The following is an 11,144-nucleotide window of genomic DNA, read 5'->3' on the forward strand; positions in this document are numbered from 1 at the left end:
ACAGTTTCTCTTGTTAGATTTGGCTTCACAGTCCTCAAATAGAACTTGGAAAAAACAGCAAAATCAAATACATGAAAATTAGTTCCAAACTATTGGTGAGGAAACTAAGACACCAGAAACAGCCAGATATTGGCCTAGAGAGGTTTCTTTTCCACCAGGGATTAGCTGCTCTTTGGCAAGTCCAGGGAAAGCTTACAGGTGAGCTCTTCCAAACCTGGGGTTGTTGGGTGAGCCTTTGACAACTATCCTGAGGGCAGGAGAGTTGTTGCAAGCCATGTCTAGTAATCCATAAATAATGATTAATCCACATGGGGAGGCACAACAAGGAAAATTGCAGCCATTGATGTGAATCCTGTCTCATGATCTGCCAAGTCTTCCCCATGTGTTACTAGGCATCTCCCTCTGAGTGGCATCAGCAGCTGTATACATATGCTGGACCCTCTCAAGCCCTGGCATGTGTTGACCACTACCACACAGGTCCTATCTTTCACATCATCAGTATCTCCTCCATCTGTGGTCACTGTTCATTCTTTTTTTTTTTTTTTTTTTTTACATGTGTCACCGCACAGCTTGTGGGCTCTTAGTTCTGCAACCAGGGATCAAACTTGGGCCCACAGCAGTAAAAGCACTGAGATTTAGCCACTTGACCAGGAAAGTCCTGCCATTCATTCTTGTCTCATTTATACTTCATTCCACGTTTATGGCCTGTCTGCAGACAATAATGACTTCTCATTTACTGTGTACAGTACATGGGCTTGAGGTATGCTGTTTGGATTCATACCATAATTACTAATCCTACCAGGTGAATATCCTTCATTGTTTTTGTGCCTCAGTTTCCTCATCAGTAGAGTGAAGATACTAATATGAACTATGTCATCAGGCTGCCATGACCCTTAGTGAGCTCATGCAAAGCATTTAGACCAGTACCTTACAGTCCTGCATGTTCATTGGAAGGACTGATGCTGAAGCTGAAAATCCAGTACTTTAGTCACCTGATGCGAAGTAATCACACACTAGAAAAGACCCTGATGCTGGGAAAGATTGAAAGCGGGAAGAGAAGGGGCCAACGGAGGATGAGATGCTTGGATGGCATCAGTGACTTGATGGACATGAGTTTGGGTAAGCTTCAAGAATTGGTGATGGACAGGGAAGCCTGGCTTGCTGCAGTCCCTGGGGTTGCAAAGAGTCGGACATGGCTGAACGAGCGAAGTGAACTGAACTAACATACACTAAGCTTTCACGTAAAGTTAACTAGGACTGTGACTTTATCACCATGCATGTTTCTGGTCAAATACACTCTCCCTTCTGGAGACTTTATCATGCTAGCTTCACCAACAAGGGTCTAATTTCTCTAATTAATTTTCTACTTACCATTCATGTAACATAATCCACATCTTAGTAACGTGTCGGCCAGTTCGCCAGCTGTTTTGTTCCATAATTATTACTTTCATCTATGTTAATGTCTCTGTTGACTTATTAACTCTTGCACACATCTTCACGTATATGTCTTGTTCTTAAAAGTTTTACCACGAGTTTCCAATTCATCAGCTTAATAGCTCATTTTTCTCTGGATATAATATAGCTCTATATACAGCACAATACATATGAGGATTGACTAGTACATAAGAAGACAGTGAAATCTTACCTTTCATTAAGAGATCCCCAGTGATACTCCCCTTTGAATGTCATAAACCCCATTGTCTCCTCATTGCTTTGGCAGAAGTCACAATGTGGGTGGTATCTGATACAGGAATTGGCAAAAATGTACTGAAGATTTGGTTGACCATATCAGGCCTGTCTGTCAAGAAAAGATGCACCAGGCTGAAATGTGTGTTGCATGAGAGTTGCATGAGAGAGGACGTTTAAAGGATTAAGGAAGAGCAAGTGCACAGGAGCAGAACTGTGAAAGAACATGGTTTTCTCAGTAAAGAACACATATTATGTCCTTGAGGGAGAAGACAGTTAACGATATAACATGCAAAGCATGAAGGGAAAGTAGATAAGTGGTCCAAGGTAAAGAACCACATGTTGGATGTGGTAAACTCCATTGAGATCCAATTCACTTTTCAAATCTACCATTTGGGTGTCAGTGCACAGAACAGATCAAAAGAGAAGGTCGGCAGAAAAGGGAGACTGAGCATCCATGGCCACTTCACTCCAGCATCATGTCAGACTTGCGCGTGGACAAGCACACCATGTCTGCTGCTGTGTGGAACAGGGCCTGGCTGTGGAAGCGAGCGTGGAAGGCAAGGACCACAGTATCACTGGAGAAGCAGTATAAGCAACCACCAACCGCAAGTTAAAACAGGTCAAGCCTGTCAGGACCATCTTGAGGAGAGGAATGACCCTCTCCTTGGCCGCCTGCAGCAGTGCTTGAATCCAAGTGTCAGATGCATTTTGAGTTCCAGCAGCTGCACACGGAGGCCCGAAGCGATTGCAGCCCCTAGTGGAGCCCTCCAAGGACCCCCAAGCCAGGCCTCTACCCTGCCTCCATGAAACATGCTCTAGCCTAAGCCCTCACCACCTGGCTGAGGGCTGACCTCCAGATGCCCTAGGGGATCTGTCTGCCTAGGCCATGCTTCTTGTACTTCCCTTTGGGGGCCTGGGATTAACCACCTCCCGGCATCCCTTCCTGGGGTCAGGTGTGGGCCTGTTATTAATACTACTTGCATGTGTGTCCAAATCTTTAATGCTCCTCCTTCTGCCAAAGTGATGAATGTCCACACTGAAGCAGTCTGCATCAGGGCTTCCACACGTGCAGGCATCCACCCACACACACACACTGATAAAAGGTCATTCACATTCTCAACTTTATATAATATGTGCAAACCTCCTACAAAGATGTCTCCCAAACTCGATCCACTCATGAATGGAATGAAAGTACCTGTTTCCCTGCATTCTGAATGTTAGATTTTCCAACCATCATTGTATATATTATAGGGAAAAGGCGTGTCTCAAATTCTCTGGTTTGAATGTGTTTGAAAAATATTTTAGGAACAGACTGAAAAACATTTGAATGAAAATTATACCAGATATTCACTGCACTTCTGTAACTATCCTCTGTGGATTGCCTGATCAAGAACGTGGCCCATCTATCCATTGATCAGTGTGAGAGTGTCCCTGTAAACAGACTTGTGTCTGGTTTCTGTAGTGATGGCATTCCGGCTTAGGACTTGACCTTAACCTGTGAAGTTCAGTGTAAATGTGGATCCTTAGTGTCAGCGTTGCCCCCCTCCTCCTTCCCCTCATCCATGCTGCCACAACATAGGACTGGACCAGGGTATGCAACTTGTCATGAGTTGTCTTCTGGGACTTGGTTCAGTCACCCAGAGTAGATCTACATCTGGAAGAGTAATGGCTGCCCCAAGTTGATCCACATCACTTGTCCAAATCAGCAGAGAAACTCAGACCACACATAGCAGGAACTAGACCTTCATGTCAGTGCCAATGTGGCTGGAGACCAGGAAGAAATTGTAGCGTGTCTCCCTAGCCTGTGTGTCTGGGATACAAAGAGATGGAAAAAATAGATTGCTGGAGGGATAAAGAGACAGAAAGAAGAATAGGGAGGTGGGAGGAAGGCTGAGAGGACACCAGCTTTGGAAGTAAGGCACAGACTAGCCTGCATTTGCCTGTGTCTGGAGGAGACTTGTACCCTAGGGGCTTCCAAGATACTCACAGCCTTTAAAGTCTGAGTCCATGCTCCATCCAAGCCTCAGCAGAATCCCTCCATGCCTGGAGATCCATCCAGAATGTCATGAAATGACCACCAGTCAGTCCCAAAGTCTTGGCAGAAAGGTGCACCAAGCCTTTCAAGTTTTGGCATTCCAGGGGTGGGGAAATGAATCAGAACAAAAAGCAGAAAAGGAACCTAGAATGGGCAAGTCCTTACTCATCCTTTTTTCCTTTAAGTTTCCTGTCACCCACTCATTTATCTCCAAGTTGAGACCACATTCAAGTAAAAAGGAGAGTAAAAGGATGCAGGGACCCCCTGCTCTCTGAATGTGTGAGTGTGTGGAAGGGGCAGGTGAGCCTTAAAAATTTACAAGATCCTTGACCTCCATCAGAATAACAGAGTTCTAAAGGTGCACACCAGGTCCAGGAGGTATGTGTCCTGCTACAAGAGTGTGACTGTGCACTGAGACCCAACTTCTGAGTGCCAGGATATCCAGTGTTTCACATAGCTGCCCTGCATGATCACGTTTATCCCCACAGCAATAGTTATGAGGGAGACATATATAGCCTGGCCATAAAAAGCCCTCAGTAAATGGAAAAAATTATGCACCTTCCTTTCAAGTCATCCCCAGGTTCAAAACTCCTTGGTCTCATATAAAACAGAAAACATATCCATTGATTCATTATGTAATTAATACACGCTCATCCATATTCAGAGTATGGGTGAGTAGACCCACCACCTCCAACATCCAAATCTCAGCAAGTTTCTCTCCTGCCTGATGACTTGGACTTACATAGCTAAGTCTGGTAGCTCACATCTTAATGGATAAGTCATTCTTTAACACAAGTAGGTGATAATATTGAAACAAAAAAGAAATGTCAGCTGTAATGACTGTATAGAAGACCTTTTTCAACCTCCACATACTGAGGAACCCCTCAGGCAGGAGGTGACAAGTTGCAGCTTTGGGGATCCTTAGACTGTGATGGCAAGATGTGAGTTGCTGACACCTGCATTCTTGAACATCTTTATGAATAATCAGGGAGAGACCTGAGCCCACCACCCAGCGGGCACATCTTCAATCAGGACAGACTGTGACAGTCTCGCTTTCTTTTCCCCAGGAAAACGATTTCGATGAGCACAAGGTTTTAATGACCTCCCTAGCCCTCCCTGACTCAGGGCCTCTGCGCACCAAAGTTGTGTCGTCTCACTCCAAAGCCGCGTGAGCCTTGGCTGTGCACAAGCCTGCCATGTGTGGCGGCCATGTGAAACAGGGCATGCCTGTGGATGTGCGCACGGAAGGCAAGGACGGTGGCTTCACCTGAGGAGCAGTATGGGCAGCCGCCTACCCCATGTTGGACAAGGTCAACACCTGTCTGGACCACCTGGAGGAGAGAAATAAGCACCTCCCTGGCCACCTCTCAGAGTGGTTGAATCTAACTGGTAGACACACCTTGAGTTCCAGGAGCTGGTCAAGGAGGCCTGAAGCAATCGGCAGTCCCTAGTGGAGCCCTCCAAGGGCCTGGAGCCTGGCCTCAACCCTGCCTCCCTGAGCCAGGCTCTAGGCTGAGCCTTCACGACCTGACTTGGGGCTGGACTGCAGATGTCCTGGGGGATCTGCCTGCATAGGCCCTCTTTCTGGTACTTCCCTTCACCTGCCTGGCATGTACTACCCCCTCCCCCAACCCGGCATTTCCACCTGGGGCCAGGAATGCTCCTGTGACTCACCCAACATGTCTGCCTGCCCAACTCCTGGATGCTTCCCACTCTGCCTATGTTCATTAGGCAGATTAAACAGTTAGCTTAAAATACTCTGGAATCACTATTCCTGAATCATGTTGCCACTTGAACGAATATTTCACAAAATGTTGTCAGCATTCTCAGCTCTACAAAGGGTTTATAAATTTACTATTAGAAATTTTATGCAGCCGTTAAAAAGAATTCATTTGAATCAGTTCTGATGAGATGGATGAAACTGGAGCCGATTATACAGAGTGAAGTAAGCCAGAAAGAAAAACACCAATACAGTATACTAACACATATATATGGAATTTAGGAAGATGGCAATGACGACCCTGTATGCAAGACAGGGAAAGAGACACAGATGTGTATAACGGACTTTTGGACTCAGAGGGAGAGGGAGAGGGTGGGATGATTTGGGAGAATGACATTCTAACATGTATACTATCATGTGAATTGAATCACCAGTCTATGTCTGACGCAGGATGCAGCATGCTTGGGGCTGGTGCATGGGGATGACCCAGAAAGATGTTATGGGGAGGGAGGTGGGAGGGGGGTTCATGTTTGGGAATGCATGTAAGAATTAAAGATTTTAAAATTTAAAAAATAAAAAACTAAAAATAAAAAAATTAAAAAAAAAAGAAATTTTATGCAATGTGTGTAGAGTTTTGATTTTTTTAAGCACTGCTGCTCCTGCTGCTAACTCACTTCAGTCGTGTCCGACTCTGTGCGACCCCATAGACGGAAGCCCACCAGGCTCCCCCATCCCTGGGATTCTCCAGGCAAGAACACTGGAGTGGGTTGCCATTTCCTTCTCCAATGCATGAAAATGAAAAGTGAAAGTGAAGTCGCTCAGTCGTGTCCGACTCTTAGCAACCCCATGGACTGCAGCCTACCAGGCTCCTCCATCCATGGGATTTTCCAGGCAAGAGTACTAGAGTGGGGTGCCATTGCCTTCTCCATTTTAAGCACTAGTCAAAGGCAATTACTTCAGCCACTCAGTTACCTTTTCGATTCTTTTCATTCATACTCTGGTAATGATTGATATATAGTGAATAATTCCTCATACTCAAAGGACTGGATTCTAATACAAATTGGAACAGGAGCTTTTTGTGTGCTTCCAGGTTTTTGTTTCCATGACTTCTGATGGTCTCCAGAACCATGCTGGGCCACTCCTTGTATCCTCACCCAGAGCAGGAATAGGAGATACACCCCCCATGCCCACACGATATCCAGGTATTCATCTGGCATCCTCATGAATAAGTGAAAAGGATCACTTCTCCTAGGAAGATGTTAGATTACCTACCATCATTCTTACCTTAACAAGAACAGAACTTCAGTTCTGGCCTCGAGACCCCTCGCCCTGCCACCCACCACCTGTTATCAATGCCAAGGTTACTGAGCCCAGAATCCCACTCTGTACCTGGTGTGATGCACACAGGAGCCACATCTTCACTGATGCTGCCTGGATTCATCACAAAGAATGACATCTACAATGGGAGCTTTTCCATCATACATATTTTATTGAAAAACAACATTTTACAAATTGAAAATAGTTTAGACAGTCACCTGTTCCTCTCTGACATAAGTAGTATGGTATATCTTCCATTTGCCAAGACTGGTGAGATCAGCATAGCAACTGAAACCGTCTGTAAACAAGGCCTCTGGTTATATTTCCTGCTGCAAAGGACCACAGAGAATTCACCTCAAGGATACAGATTTTGGTAAAATATAAGCAAACTGGATGGTGAACAGTGGTTCCTAATTATTCCTCTTGCATGAGGTGCCATTGGCACAAGTTCCACTGAAGGAAATTCCCTGTGGCCTGAGTTTGGCCCAGGGTATGGCAATCACAATTTGTGGGGGACAGACACCTCCAGGGACCTGGTATCTCATGTTAGGGTACTGCAGGGAAAATATAAAGTTACATAAGAAACAAAGTTTTAGTTTTCCCCATTGAAAACTGACAGCAGGCCTTCACCCATCCCTTTGCTTTAGAGGGTTAACTTTGCAAAACGTGTCAGTTCTTTCTCTGCTTCTTTTTATGTGTGGAAATCATTTAAAAAGCTCAATAAGCTTCTTGCCAATTTGAACGCTCCTTTAAGGACCTGGCTGGAAAATCCTTGCAAAGGGGGAGAGCTAGGTAAGGAAAGAAAAACTTAAGCAGTTGAAACCAGAAACTGCTAGACCTTCTGGACACTCAGAGAAAGAAATGACCATCAAAGCAGTGCACAAGAGTCAATAAAAGTGCAGGAGAAGATCATAAAAAGGTTTGGCAAGGCAGCATCTTAGGAGGATTACAGCATCCGCAGAAGCAGGAGATGTTCCTTCTCAGAACTTCCTCAGGTTATGTTACTATGCAACAGTATAAAACATTATAAAGAACATTAAGCATTGCACAGAATGAGCAGTGGTAGCAAAATCATCTCCTGGCAGAGAGGCCCACAGTTCACTAGGAAAACGAAACGTGAAGACCTGATCCCAGTATTCATGCCTGAATGTCAGTACAGGTCCACATTCACTCACTTCACAGCTATCCATGTGCTTTACTATCTTCTATATCACAGTATGGCCACCCAATGGTAGCAAGAGGGAACAGGGTTACGAGACAGGAGACAGAGCCCTGAACCCACAATGTCTATCACTTGTTTCACACCAAAGGTCCTTGTACTCACCACTGTCAGTCTTTCCTTAAACTCTCAGAAGCTCCTCCTCATACCCCTGCTGGGCTCAAATTTACCTATCAAGAGGAAGCCTTAAATGGGGGAACCACTGGACACTTTTCCTCCCCAAACGGAGCTCCTCTTTCCTCTCATCCTTCCTGTAGCGCAACATCACAAAAAATGCATAACTGCCACTCCACTGCTGTACTAAAAACAATTTCTTCCTAGAGAGTGCAGTGGGTTCCCCTGAGGCAATGTCATCCTCACCAACAGGAAGACCCAAATGGAAGAGAAGCCACCACCAAGCAGAAAGGCTTTCTAGCAGATACACAAATGGAGAGACAGCTACAGCCTGGGGGTGCACCCCTCTCCAGCAAGAGGAAAACAAGGTCTTCATCCTCCAGTCCTCACAAATGACTCAGTCATTTCCTGGTCACCCAGGCTCATCAGCACATGCCGCCAAGGAAACAAACGGCCAGAATTAAGGACGGCTCACTGACAAGACCAACTTGACCTCATTTCTCCAACCAATGTGCATAGTGTGCTCAGCGGAAGAGTGCCGAAAGAGATCACAGAAAGTTCAAACCACATACCCACACATAGAGCTCAGATACCTCATGATTCACAGTATGGCCTTGCTCTGCACAATGGCACAGACTTTTGACAACAGGTGACTCTCTTCTGCCCCAGAGCCTACATTACCCATGGCGTTTGTGGCACAGAAGTCTGATTCAGACCAGAGGTACCTTACCATCCAAACAGAATATTTTCCATAACCCCTGCATTCATCGATTGAGCTTGATAAAGATAACTTAGATTGAAGACATTACCATTGCCACCGGAGAGAAAACAATCATCGAATACATGCCTCAGAAGGCTACCTGACAAGTCAAGCCTAGGGATCAACACCTGGAATAGCACAGAGGAGCCAGGTCACATCTGACCTATACTGAGTAGTGTCACTTTCTCTTGCTCGAGTGCGAGTTCTCGGCGGCCGGGCTGGCCCGAGGGCGCCTGCGCGCTGAGGCGGAGGGCGCCTGCGCGCTGAGGCGGGGCGCGCCGCCCAGCAGGCCGGCTGCAGCTGGCGCTAGGGGCGGGGCAGACGCGGCGGCTTAGCTGGAGCGCAGGACGGCGGGGCCTCGGCGGCAGAAGATGGCGGAGCCCGGGAAGAAGTACTGCGTGTACTGCCTGGCCGAGGTGAGCCCGCTTCGCTTTCGCTGCACCGAGTGCCGGGACATCGAGCTGTGCCCCGAGTGCTTCTCCGCTGGCGCCGAGATCGGCCACCACCGCCGCTACCACGGCTACCAGCTGGTGGACGGCGGGCGCTTCACGCTCTGGGGGCCCGAGGCCGAGGGCGGCTGGACCTACCGCGAGGAGCAGCTGCTGCTGGATGCCATTGAGCAGTTCGGCTTTGGGAACTGGGAGGACATGGCAGCTCACGTCGGCGCTTCCCGGACCCCCCAGGAAGTGAAGGAGCATTACCTAATCATGTACATCCACGGAAACCTAGGGAAGGCCTGCATCCCCGATACCATCCCCAACCGGGTGACCGACCACACCTGCCCCAGTGGGGGCCCCCTCTCTCCCAGCCTCACCACCCCTTTGCCTCCCCTAGACATCTCGGTGGCCGAGCAGCAGCAGCTGGGCTACATGCCGCTGCGAGACGACTATGACATTGAGTATGACCAGGACGCCGAGAGGCTCATCAGCGGGCTCTCGGTCAACTATGACGACGAGGACTTGGAGATTGAGCTAAAGCGCGCGCACGTGGACATGTACGTGCGCAAGCTCCGCGAGCGGCAGCGGCGCAAGAACATCGCGAAGGACTACAACCTGGTACCCGCCTTCCTAGGCAAGGACAAGAAGAAGGAGCGGGCGGCGCGGCGCAAGGTCACCAAGGAGGAGAAGGAGCTGCGGCTGAAGCTGCGGCCGCTCTACCAGCTCATGTCGTGCAAGGAGTTCGACGACCTGTTCGAGACAATGTACAAGGAGAAGATGCTGCGCGCCAAGATCCGCGAGCTGCAGCGCTACCGGAACAACGGCATCAGCAAGATGCAGGAGTCGGCGGAGTATGAGGTGGCCCGGGACAAGCGCGAGAAGCGCAAGGAGAACAAGGCGGTGGCGGTGGCGGTGGCGGCGGCGGCGGCGGCGGCGGGGGGCGGCAAGGAGGACGGCCGGGGCGGCAGGGAGGACGGCCGGGACGGCGAGTTCGCGGCCATCGAGCACCTGCCGGGCTTCGAGCTCCTGTCGGACCGCGAGAAGGTGCTGTGCAGCTCGCTGAACCTGAGCCCCGCGCGCTACGTGACGGTGAAGACCATCTTCATCAAGGACCACCTGCAGAAGCGCCAGGGCATCCCCTCCAAGAGCCGCCTGCCCAGCTACCTGGACAAAGTCCTCATGAAGAGGATCCTGAACTTCCTCACCGAGAGCGGGTGGATATCCAGGGGCGCCTCCTGAAGCCCGCTGCCCAGAGCGCCTGGGACGTACTGACGGTCAGACGGACAGACGAATATATGGCTTGATGGTCGCCAAGAGCCGCACGGACAGCGACGGGGGGCGGTGGGGGGGGGGAAGCTTTGTGAGCCAAAACGAAACGGGTTGGGCGGGAGGGGGAGAGGAAACGCTTTTCCGCCCCCGCCCCCGCATTGTTGCTCTTTTTTAAAAAAAATAAATGGAGTTCTTTTTTTACGGTATCAGTTCTTTTTACGATCCTCTGAAGAAACAATAGCAACAGTCTGATCAAGGGGAAGACAAAACCTGTGTATATTTTAACTGAATCTCTAAACCTAGTACTTTAAGATGACGATTTGCCTTAAAGTGTTCAGTGTGGAGCATATGATGATGAGATCAGGAAATTGCCTTTTTTTGTTGATGCTTCCCAGTGGTACAGAACCGTGAGATGGGCGGAGAGGAGCCCTTCCCTCGCAGCCACCTGCCTCACCCGCCGTGACCTGAGCTCTACCGCGGCTGCCCTCGGTGTCGGGCAGGTGGCACTTTAGGCGGAGGGCGCCAGGCCGGGCAGGAGAAGATGCCAGGGACGGGCATATGTAGAGACTCGCTGGGAGGAATCT

General features: G+C 48.8%; 1 pseudogene; it reads left to right on the forward strand.

The window, feature by feature from the left end:
• The first annotated feature begins 9,147 nt into the window (after nt 1–9,147).
• Nucleotides 9,148–10,766, forward strand: LOC138930445 (transcriptional adapter 2-beta pseudogene; annotated as a pseudogene).
• The last annotated feature ends 378 nt before the right edge of the window (nt 10,767–11,144 follow it).

The sequence above is a fragment of the Ovis canadensis genome, chromosome X (genome assembly GCF_042477335.2).
Source record: "Ovis canadensis isolate MfBH-ARS-UI-01 breed Bighorn chromosome X, ARS-UI_OviCan_v2, whole genome shotgun sequence".
NCBI lineage: Eukaryota > Metazoa > Chordata > Mammalia > Artiodactyla > Bovidae > Ovis > Ovis canadensis.